Source organism: Saimiri boliviensis, chromosome 3 (assembly GCF_048565385.1).
Source record: "Saimiri boliviensis isolate mSaiBol1 chromosome 3, mSaiBol1.pri, whole genome shotgun sequence".
NCBI classification, from domain to species: Eukaryota; Metazoa; Chordata; class Mammalia; order Primates; family Cebidae; genus Saimiri; species Saimiri boliviensis.
In genome coordinates, this window is record NC_133451.1 from 150,926,906 (window position 1) to 150,939,527 (window position 12,622).

The 12,622-nt window shown below is 35.8% G+C and overlaps 1 long non-coding RNA gene across 1 annotated transcript in view; it reads left to right on the top strand.

The window, feature by feature from the left end:
- LOC141584071 (uncharacterized) overlaps positions 1 to 12,622 on the top strand; it is a 459,558-nt gene that overhangs the window by 415,069 nt on the left and 31,867 nt on the right. The window contains exon 4 of the long non-coding RNA XR_012517006.1: positions 918 to 1,024. This is a non-coding gene — a long non-coding RNA (uncharacterized LOC141584071). The remainder of the gene's footprint in view (positions 1 to 917; positions 1,025 to 12,622) is intronic.

The following is a 12,622-nucleotide window of genomic DNA, read 5'->3' on the forward strand; positions in this document are numbered from 1 at the left end:
GGGTCTGTCGGGGGGAAATAGGGGAGGGACAGCGAGGGGTGGGGAGTTTGAGTGAGGTAGCATGCGGAGAAATGACAGATATAGGTGAAGGGGGGGAAGGCAGCAAATCACACGGCCATGTGTGTACTTATGCAACAATCTTGTATGTTCTTCACATGTACCCCAAAACCTAAAATGCAATAAACGTATAATAATCATAAATAAAAAGACATATTGAAGTTGGGAACTCAAAAGCATACCCTGGGTTACCTCTCTGGTTTTATTTAGCTTAAAGTGAACGTATTTCATGATAAAGGCTAGAATTGCTCACGCTAGGCTGAAAGTGATGGAAAGAAATTACAACTCTCTCCAACCTCTCATGAGTGCTGAGTGGTTAGTGCAGTGGGGAAGGCTGGTGATGTGGCCAAGTTTAAAGCGGATAATTGTGAAAGCCTGATTGTTTCCTTTCATCACAGATTTAACTGGCCACTAATGCAGGGCAAGGTCAGATTTTCTTTCAAATCAGTGACTTCAGAAATGCTATTATCCCTTGGTTTCCCACATGTTGACAAACTGCTAAATAATACGGGTGACTGAAGTGTTACATAAATAAACACAACATTGTTTGATATGATCATTTGCAAAGCAATAGGAAGACTTTCATAGCCTATTTAAAGATATGTTTAGAAAGAGGATTGAAAAAGTACAAACTTAAGGATCAGAAATGTCAGTAATGAAATTGTCAATTTACTACTTTTAATCTTGGGGAAAGTGGTTCAGCCTCTTAGCCTCAAATTTCTGCTCTATAAAGTGAGGTTAATATGCTTAATTACGTAGGCTTATTTAGATAATTACATTCAATAACCTATGCAAAATTCATCTATTTTGGTGAATGCTCAATAAATATTCATTCTCTTCCCTTACTTAACAAAATACAGGTTATCGAAAGTTGAGATTGTGAGTGGAAACTGGAAGTTACTGCCAACAAATTCATTCTAAGAATCCCACGTCATAAAAATGACAGAAGAACGCGGCTATATTTCAGGTACATTTGCCACTTGTTTTTATTAATCACATGCAGACACCCAAACCTTTCATATTTAATTGAAAGATGGAAAGTTGTAATTAAATGGGAGGAGTTGTACTTTTAGAATCAAGTATGGGTAAGGTTTGTAAGTGCAGATAGATGAGTGTTAAGAATCCTATTTTCTTAGTGGCTTCACTTCCTGAGCTTTGGGGAAATGGCTCTTTCATAATTTTAAACAGTTTGTGAATTCCCCTTCAAGTCAGGATTGTCAAGGGGAACTGAATCTAACCTCTGTCTAATTCCACTTGGTATTTCATTTCTTTTTTGTTTGCAAGGTATTAATTATTAAATGTGCTTCACATTGATAATTACACTGCATCTTATTTATTAATGACTCACTATTAGGCTTAAACTTAATATCTCCAGAGATTCTCAGGTCTCTACTTTTGCAGGTCATTGCTCTTTTTCTCTTTGCCAGACTAAGAGCTAAGAGGGTTTCAAGCTTTGGGGTTTAAGGTAGATGGGTCTTAATGGTGTGATTACCCATGACACAGTTCATTACCACTAATGGAGTTACCCACGCAACCAAAGGGAGAAAAGTCATCCTGCAAAATAGTGAACTAATAGGCAATAAATTATGACACCTGAGAAAGGCAATCATACATAAGTGCAGTAAATGGCCAGCACTCAAAAGAAAGGTACATATTTTTATTTGGCCTGAAGAGTGTGTCTCTTTTTCAGAAGGGCAGACTTCATTTTGAAAGCAAAAAGAAAAAAAAAATTCCACTTATTCTTTTGATCTGTGTAGATATGGCAAGAGACACAAAATAATCAAAGCAAAAATTGAATTTGCTCTCTGTAATACTGCTTTGTATAGCTCATTTCCATGTTTGGGCTTCTTTCAAATTGAGAATTATATATGAATCTTTACATTCAAGATTTCGAAAACATAGATTGCAAATTTGTATTATGAGGGGATAAAAGTTCACTGGCCTGTCCCACAAAGGGAAAAATATACTCTAACTAGCATACATTCTTCATACTTTTCTGATATTTAATTGACAACAACAAAACCCCTTAAATCTGAGACCTGCAGTGCGCATACGGCACTTTGGAGACCAGAGCCACTGGTGCCTTGGTCTCTCCAGACGGGAATCAATCCTTCAGATTACTCAATCACATTCCACTGAGAAGATAAGCTTTTCTTCCCTTGTACCCTGTAGGCATCTCTGGCAATTATCTTCCTGTGGTTTACTGCTCCCATAGTTTGCCTATTTTGTAGACTACTCTCAGTATCTCCAAAGTAACCCCTTCTGATTTTCACCTCAAGAAACAGAAATTCTTCATGAGCCTTTTCTCATTCCCTGCTGTTCCATGTTAATCTGAGATTTTGAAACTTCCATCCATTCCTGAAATTAGAAAAACCAAAATCATTCATCCAAGAAGTACTCTACAGTCTCTCTCTTATGCTTAACCAGTAAAGCCATCCTCACTTATCCAAGGTAAACCACTATCTTCCACGGTGGTTCCAGTTTGAATATCTTGGGGTTCATTTTTTTTTTTTTAGGAGAGTAGTCAATGTACTTGGTCAAAAATGGGAGTATGTCTTCCTTATGTTTTAGTTTAAGAAGCTAAGAGAGAGAGAGGGGGGTGTGTGTGTGTGTGTGTGTGTGTGTGTGTGTGTGTGTGTGTTGGGCGGTTGCGGGTAAGTATATATTTTTAGAAAGATTTTAATTTTAAAATAGTTTTAGATTCACAGAAAAGTTGCCGGATAGCACAGAGAGTTCCTGTCTATTCCTTTCCAGGTTTTTCCTATTGTTAATATTTTACATGACTATTGTGCATTTGTTACAACTAACACACATTATTATTAACTCAACTCTGTACTTGATTTAGATTTTCCTAGTTATTCCTCAGTGCAATTTTTCTGTTGAAGGATCCATCCAGCATACCACATTACATTTAGCTGTCAGAACTCCTTTGTTTCCTGGGTGACAGTTTTTCTGACTTTCCTTGTTTTTGATGACATTGACAGTGTTGAATACTGGACAGGTATTTTGTACACTGTCCATCGATTTGGATTTAGCTGAAGCTTTTCTCATAATTAGACTAGGGTTGTGTGTTCTGAGGAGGAAGATCACAAAGGTGCGGTGCCATTCTCATCTCCCCATGTCAGGTGCACATGTTATCGGCATGACATTACTAATAATGTTGACCTTGATCACCTGGCTGAGTGAGTGTTGCCAGGTTTCTCCACTGTAAGGTTCCTCTTCCTCCTCTCTTCGCTTTCCATACTCTACTCCTTAGAAGCAAATAAATAAGCCAATACACCTAGTCTACAATCAATGAATAAGAGTTAAGTTTCAAATCCCTAAGAGGGAATATTTGCATAGATCACTCAGAATTTTTCTATAAAGGATATTTGTCACTTCTCCATCCATTTGTTTATTTGTTCAATTACTTGTGTCAGGATTATTATCTGCTTTATTCACTGCTAAGTTCCTAAGCAATGCCTGCATGTAATGTTCTCTCAATTAATAAATCTTAAATGAATTAATTTAACAACAAGGTCAGAAGAAACCCAAATGCTCTCTGATAACTTCAATATTAATTCAACACAAAAATTCTAGTAGCTTTGTTTATTATTTCTTAATCCATAAAAATAGGAAAGTAATATCTACTTTGTAGAACTGTTTTGGGACAGTGGCCAATGCAAGCACAGCTCCTGCAACATAGAGAATGCTCCAGTAATATTGATTATTCTTGTCTCTTAGAGATGCTTATTATCCAATTCAGAAATTCAAGTCTGTGAGAAACAAAAATTCTTGTGATCACAGTGGGCTACATATGTAATCAAGGGGATCTGCCTTTAAGTTATGGGATCTCAAACTATAAATTGGTGTATAAATTTCACTTGTAAAATTTTTTTTTGCTAATGTAAAATAAATTTTATATTTATAATATTCCATTGATTTACCTATTTTCTTTCTCCATCTTTGTAAAGTTTTGGTCATGGAGCTTTTTGTTTTCTTATAGTTTGCACTGTAGGGTGAATAAAATTGTAAATGGCTTTCTTTTGGTAATATAATTAGCCCTTTTTTCTTTATATAGAATGATAAAATTATATAGATTCAGTAACAGGATTGTGTAGAAATCGCGTTTACTGTGTTTAAACACATGAATGTTTTTGGCACTAATTCTGGTTGTGGTTGTGATTTTTGCCATTAAGTAATGCTGAAGCTATCAGAGAACATTCAAGTTCCTTCTGACCCTATTAAAATTCATTAATTGAGCTATCACTGTATGTGGGCCTCACTTTAGGTGCTCAAGATTTAGTGGTGAATAAAACAGTTAATACTCCTGCTTTAATGACAATGATATTTAAAAAAAAAAATATATATATATATATACACACATATGTCTGTATGTGTATGTATATATATATGTCTGTGTGTATAAATATATATCTCTATATGTATAAAATATATATATATGTGTCCTTATGTATACAATTTTCAAAGTATATGTGTGTATGTGTATATATGTTGGTAGTAAATGCTTTGGAGAAATGATAAGAGAGATATGAAATGTAGATGGAGGAAGCCAGTATAATTTGCTCTTCCACATTGGAAGGACTCACTGACAGTGTGATTCTTACGAAAAGGCCTAGAGGAAGTAAGCGAACGAACCATCCTGATGTCAGAGAAGAGCATTCCAGATAGAGAAAATAGCAAATGCAAGTGCCCTGAGGTAGGAGAATAATCCAAGTATTCAAGGAACGGCAAAGAAATGAATATATATTAGAGTAGACTTACAGATATGGATATTTAGTATTCATGACCAAACTAAAATTGAGTTAAATTAAATATGTTCATTGTTTAAAAGTAATTCATAGTTAAAAGGAAAACTAAAATGGAGATATATTATCCACAGTTACTTTTATCTTCAGTACCATCATTTATTTTTATAAATATATCTCTTTCTTAACAAAATAAGTGTATTGAAGTATATTTGAGTTTCTGGTGAGCAGGCATTCTCATTGCTTTTGCTTAGCAAAAAGTTTTGCTTAGAGTTGCTACTAATATTTGATTCAAGGGTCTTCAGCTTTATAAAGGCTTTTCCCCCCTATAGAACATACATTAAGTGTGTATTACATTTACGTTATGTTGTTGTCTATAGTCTTCTTCTCCTGATACAGTGCACAGATTGACTTGCCATACCGGATTAACTAAGATCAAATTAATTATTAATATGAGAAACGATTGCATATAAATTATGTTGCCAAGATATGTATTCTTTAATATTTATAAAAATTACAAAAGTAAATTTTGATATTCATGACCTATTTATTTCTATATTTGGACTCAGTTCAATGCTTTAAAACATTTCTGTTTAAAAAAATCTTTATAATTTTGTCTCAAAACATCTACGTACAAAAGGTATAAGAAACTTAAACATTTTATCCTTTATCCTCAATTCAGTGTTCACAAGAGGCCTGTGTTTTCATTGCAGCAGGCAGTCAGATTTCAACAGTGAGGCAATATTGTTTTGTACCTGTGGTATTTGTAGGAAGACATCTTCAGATGGGTTATGCCTGCTGGGAGCTCAGCTGTCTTCCCTGTAAATTTCAGGCACCCCAAGGGGTATCTTCTTTGTGGATGATAATCACTGTATTTGGATTGGAACAATGTAGCCTTCTTTAGTGCCTGCGTGCACACCCGTGTGTGTGTGTGTGTGTGTGTGTGTGTGTGTGTGTGTATAATTTAATTTTAAATTTAGGTCAATGGTTTGTTTGGGGAAAGAACACTCTATGTGTCCCTGGAAATACTGAAAAGCAAATATTTTCAAATGACATTGGGTTGATTGGGCTAGGTTAAAATTAGGTCAATTTATTTTTTAATCCAAAACGTTACTTTAAAGATAATTAATACTTTCCTATTAATAGAGTTGCTTGTGTTTTTTTTAGATCATTTCTAAAAATAAAGACATAAGTTTATGAATTTTGAAAAAGAGAAACAGTTGCCTCAAAGTAGATGTTTTTCAATAAAAGTTATTTTTACATCTTCTGAAAATGTAAACATTCTACTATAATATATTTTTGTATGTGCTGGGTAAATAAATGGGCCGTCAGGGGGAGCAAGAGGCCCTGATTTGTTTGGTGCATACTCCCACTATGGCCAATTACAAATGACCAACAATGTAACACATGGCTCACAATATTGCTGACCATTTATTAATCAGCTCTAGTGAGTCCACAAGAGCAGGCTCTCGCAACCCTAGAAAGTACCTATCCTCTTTCTCTGGGAAAATGGGAATATGGAGCCTACTTTGGTAACTTTTAGAACTGTCTGAATTATCTTCTTTAAACTTACTACTTTTCTGATCTTAGTCAGTTTTCATTAATCTAGCAAGGACAGGGCAATATCCTTTGACTGTAAGGGAACTGCAAAAAGTAATGGAACAGCTGTGACCTTCAGATTGTCTAATAACTTGTTAAATTAATGGCACCTGGTATAAGTGCACAGTAGACATAATCCCGATCTCACTCCTTCCCCAACTTCTTGACATCCAAAGAACTTCCTTTCTTTGTAGAGCTAGGCTTACAGCATAAACTAAAATATAAGGGCATACATGGAATATGTTCTCAATTTTAATATGTCATCAGTTGCAAAATATACCTTCGACTTAATAGTCATTTTCATGGAAAGGAAACTACAGTGCACTCATCAATTATAAAATACATTCTTTTTCCAGAACAAGATGAGTGTGTTTGTGTGTGTGTGTGTGTGTGTGTGTGTGTGTAAATTAAGTGTTGAACTTATAATAAGGAAACAAGGTGATGATACATGAATAATTTGGAAAGTCTTGGGGGTAGTGTGAGCACAGCTATCCTAGGATTCTGCTTTTTCAATGAGAGAAGGGGGAGGGATAGATTTTTCTCTCTCCTAATAGTTTCAAATCATCAGCACCCTTGTGTCACAACATTTGTAGGTAGCGAGTGGACTCCAGATTTCTCTGATACCTCCTATAAGGAGCTTTGCAATAATTTTTGTGTCCTCTTAACTGTCTTTGAAAGTGTACTGTTACCAATCAACAAGAGAAAAATAACTCTGTTAAAAAGTGGACAAAGGATATGATCAGACACTTCTCAAAAAAGGCATATAGGTTGCCAACAGGCATGAAAAAACTGCTCGATGTCACTGATCATCATGGAAATGCAAGTTAAAACAACAGTGAAATATCATTTCACGCCAGTCAGAATGGCTATTATTAAAACGTCAAAAAATAACAGACGCTGGCAGCAATGAGGAGAAAAGGGAACCCTTATACACTGCTGGTGGGAATGTAAAATAGTTCAACTCCTTTGGAAGAGTTCAGTGATTTCTCAAAGAACTAAAAACAGAACTACCATTTGACCCAGCAATCCCACTGCTGGGCATCTACCTAAAGGAAACAAAATCTATCTGTCTATAAAATATTATATACATACATGTATATATATAATGTTATATATTATAATATATTTTATAATATATTTAGATTATATATATCAAATATGTATATAATGAAAAGATACTTACACTCATATGTTTATCACAGCACTAAACACAATAGCAAATTTATGGAGTCAACCAAAGCACCTGTCAATGGTGGACTGTATAAAGAATGTGGCACATATACACCACAGAGTACTTAAAAAAAAAATGAAATCATGGCCTTTGCAGCAATATGGGTGGCACTGGAGACCATTATCCTAAGTGAAATAACTCAGAAAATCAAATGCCACATGTTTTCACTTATAAGTGGGAGCTCAACAATGGGTACACATGGTCATAAAGATGAAAATAGTAGTCAATGGGAACTCCAAAGGGGGAAGAAATTGAAAGAGGGGGATGATAGTTAAAAACCTACCTACTGGGTACTAAGTTCACTATCTGGGTGATGGGCTCACTAGAAGCTCAAACCCTATCCATGTAACAAATTTGCACGTGTACCCCTCTATCTATAATACAATTTTAAAAACACATTGTTACACTCTCAGTTTGAACTGCTTAGTACATCTGATACATGAAATTAGAAGGATGGTACTGAAACCAACATCATGATTTCATCACCTGACAGTGTGACAGAAATTGACGTTATGATTTTTAAGATAAAACAGCAAATAAAAGATTAACATTGAAAGAAGTCTTTATTTCCTTTTCTCTTTTGTAATTGATTTTTTCGTGTGGCATTTCTTAAATTCCAAGATTTCTTACTTTTAAAAAATGTCTATCTCTATCTTTACCTGTCTCTTTATATATCTACCTATTATTCAACTATTCTCTATCTCTCATCTATGAATCTATGTGTCTATCAATATCTATTTAGCTATATATCCATCCATCTATCTGTCATGGCATTCAAAGTAAGTGCAAGAACACAACTATAGATTGTAAATCTGAAGCATGAAAATAGTATTTTCTATTATATGTACTTTTGATATCACCTTGGCCATTGGTAACATAATAAAGACATGTTTATTCAGTACTCTTTTTTCCTTTTCTTTTTTTCACTGTGTCTTTTTCCTAGCCAAGAGCCTTATTTTTAGGTCTTCTACTTGCTGAGCAGAATGAGGAGTGCATTTGGCATATATAATACTGGTATTATAATTCATTGAAAGCCAAACAAAGTGAGAATTAGGTTGCATTAAAATATTTTTATTGACAAATTTCTAATTTATGAAGGCAAGAGAGTGATTTTGTATGGTGAACACATTATTAATTAATTCAGTAAGCATACCAGACCTCAAGTGAAGAAAACCAATAGGAATGGGAAATTTCCTCTAGAATTTTAATGGGTTGTGGGAAATATAATAAAAGTATAGATTTTAGTCTTTCAGCCAGACCAAGGATATCAGAATGCCATGAGATTGAACATGAGCATATGATTTTAGTAAATCTAAAAAATCTGTTTTTAGTGATTTTTTATTGTATTGCTATGTTTAGAAATTTCTGGCCCATATTGTGTGTGATCCACAGAATAAATCAAATTTACATTAGGGACACCTGTTTTCTCTTTCCCTAACAGGTTAATATATTCTCCTTCTTAAAAACATTTGTTTTCTCAGGTTGAGGTTTTGCTACAGAAAAAGTTCTCTCTAACTTTTCCTCTCCAAGATTCACACTTCCCACACTTCCCCAGTCCTAACTCTAGAGACACTAGTTTATTTGGGGCACTCAACTAGACAAAAGTAGTTTACTTTGCTCTTGGTCAATTCTATATTTCTTCTTGTGGGTGAAGCTAAGATCATCTCTTCTTTCTGATTTTCAAATTCTTTTTCTACTTAATGTAATGAACCCCTACTCTATAATGCACTAAGCTTGGTACAGGAAGAATGTAAAGATAAATATGATATGTACTTACATCCCACTGAAGGAGGTTGACGGGATATAAATAAATATAACATAAAGCAGAAATCAGGTTTATAACAATAAGCTGAAAGTTTTCATGTCTCCAAGTCTTCTTTTATGTCCAATAAAATAACTCAAGACTCCATTGCACACATCCTGAGGAGTCCAGTGCCATTTCTGGTGTTTATGATGATTCCTGCCTGGTGGTGCTTCCCATGCCCTAGCAAGTGCATTTTTCACTCCAGACTCAGTTCTGGGTCACTTATCACCACTCCTGCCTGTCTCTTTCAGGTTCTCAGGGCTTTATCTCAAGTGTGGACATATCTCCATTTCCAAAAGAAGCATAGGTATGAGGCTATTGTATTGGGTAGCAGGCGTTAGAGACAATGAAGATTCATTATAGTATAGACACCAACTACACTAGGGTATCAAGTTATTTTGAAATTCCTCACTTAGGTCAGACTGTACATGGCAATTACTCACTCATGATGCATTTCTTTGGTCTCAGACTCCCAAAATACTGCTAGAGTCAATCTTGTCACTGACCAAATTCCACCTCTATCTCCATTTTCCAAATTTTAGAAATAACTTCCCAAGTCATCAGATAGAATCAAAAGTAAATATACTTACGCAGGATAAATTTGCTGCTTTCAATTTCAACCTTGTTTTTCCACAGCATCCTCGGAGCAATTCTGGGTACAAGCAATAGGCTCTGATAAGTATTTTTACAAACCAAACAACATTTTCTCAGTATCCATTGTAACAGTAGCCATTTTTATTTCTTTGTCCATTTCATTATAGAAGCATAAACTAATTGCCCTAGGAATAGGTACTTTTTATAATGAGTCGTATAATATGTAACAAATTGGTGGGGGGCAGGGAGTGGGAGAGAGACATGCTTTTTGCAGTCAAGGACCATCTTTCTTTACTATATTCCTAAGTACTAATACAGTTCCCAATACAAAATTGTCATTTATTATGTTATGGAATGAATAGATAATTGAATATTAAAAATATGTGTCTGGCTATTTTAGCCATAGCAAATAATGCCAAATCATTTGAGAAGCCTAGGCAACATGGAACACCTGTGTGGGCTGAGAGAAGATATGTGGTGGGGTGTGGTTGTCACTTAAACAGGCAATTAATTTTTCACATAATTAGTTATTTAATTGGCCATTCATATAATGTTAATGCATTTGAATTTGTAATTAATCTCTATTTTATTTACAGCATTTTATATCTATTGTCCAAGTCTAATGTAACAGTATGTGGCCTTGACTTTTTAAGTGGATTTACCACTAAGCACATGTACACTCTCTCTCTCTCTCTCTCTCACACACACACACACACACACACACACACACACACACACACACACAAAGGACTGGGGAAATTAGAGAATTAAAGTCAGACACATTGGCTTTTCAGATTGTGACCGAATTGCAGATGATGGGCTCAGGTTGCTCCCAGATCAGATGTGTTCTTCCAGGCCCTTGGTCCCTCACTCATCCGAGAATGGGGGAGAGGACCCAGCCGGGCATGGCGAGTTCATGCAAGTAAATATTGGACACCAAAGAGTTTTGTAGAAAGTGATTTACTTAGGAAGAGAGAGAGAAAAAGGAAGAGAGAGAGAGAGAGAGAGAGAGAGAGAGAAAGAGAGAGAGCGCTCATGCTGTCATGAGAGGGCATCCAGAGATGAAGTCTGCACAGATGAGAGAGAAGAGGACTTTTAACCTGGGAGTTATTCCCACCCTATTTAAGTTTTTTGTCCTGTGAAAGGAGTTCCTTTAAACTTCTGCTGGACTGATTGACATTTGGTTTCTGTGCTGTCTGTCTTCCCGTGCATGGGAACGTTAAGCAAAGACCTCTAAGCTCCCAGATGGAAACGTGAAAGAAGACAGGTTGGTCATGTCACCAGGAAGTTCTTGCCTTTGAAACCACGCCCCTTGTGGACCCAGGAAGAGAATTTAATTACATTCTCTCAAGAAGACATTTTTTAGTGATCAGATAGATCTATTTTACAGAATTTTATTTAAAAACATACAATATTTAAATTTTGAACTTTCTTTTCCAGATCAAGTGTTGCCAAACTTTTTCTGCAGGGGGTCAGATAGTACATATCACAGCCTACATGGGTCGTTCTCTGTCCCAACTGCTCAGTATACAAATTTGTGTACATTGTTGTGTTCAAAAAAGCTTTATTCACAAAAATAGTCAATGGGATAAATTTGCTCCATTGGCCACAGTTTGCCAACCTCTAGACCTCTTAATGTGATTTATTCTCTTGACAAATCATCGGGGCTCTTGCTTTGAACTTTGTCTTTCTCCAGGAACTAGTTCTTTCTATTCTTTTCTGTACTTATATATGGCCTTTCAGTCTTAAAAATAGTTTTGTGGTTAAGGAAATGCAATTCTAATGTAAGTATCATCTTGCATACCTTCTTTCCTCTTCTTCCACCACCTGTTATTCCCTAATTGTTTCAGGTGTCATTTCCCAGAATCCTCTCAAATCAGCAGCCCTGGTTTTATATGTCTCTAATAACTAGCACAATGAAAGTTCTTTTGAATGCTTATGTAAGTAGATTATGTTCGAACAAATCTGGGAAATGTAAAAAAGTAGCAGAAAATATTCAAGATTGATAAATATTTTTCAAATATTTCCTAGGTGCTGGGCTATGAAGGAACAAAAAAGTTGCACACAATCCCATTATCAATATATTAGCACTTATTTTTTCAATGTACAAGTTTATTCTTTTTTTGTTTGTTTGTTTGTTTTTGCTTTTGTTTTTCGGAGAGAGTCTTGCTCTGTCACCAGGCTGGATGCAGTGGTGCGATCTTGGCTCACTGAAACCTCCGCGACCTGGATTCAAGTGATTCTGCTCCTTCAGCCTTCCAAGTAGCTGGGACTACAGGTACATGCCACCATGACCAGCTAATTTTTTTTTTTTTTTTTTGAGACGTAGTTTCACTCTTCTTACCCAGGCTGAGATGCAATGGCACGATCTCGGCTCACCGCCACCTCTGCCTCCTGGGTTCAAGCAATTTTCCAGCCTCAGCCTCCCGAGTAGCTGAAACTACAGGTGCGTGCCACCATGTCCAGCTAATTTTTGTATTTTTAGTAGAGACAGCGTTTTCCCATGTTGACCAGGATGGTCTCGATCTCTTGACCTTATGATCTACCCACCTCGGCCTCCCAAAGTGCTGGGATTATAGGCGTTAGCCA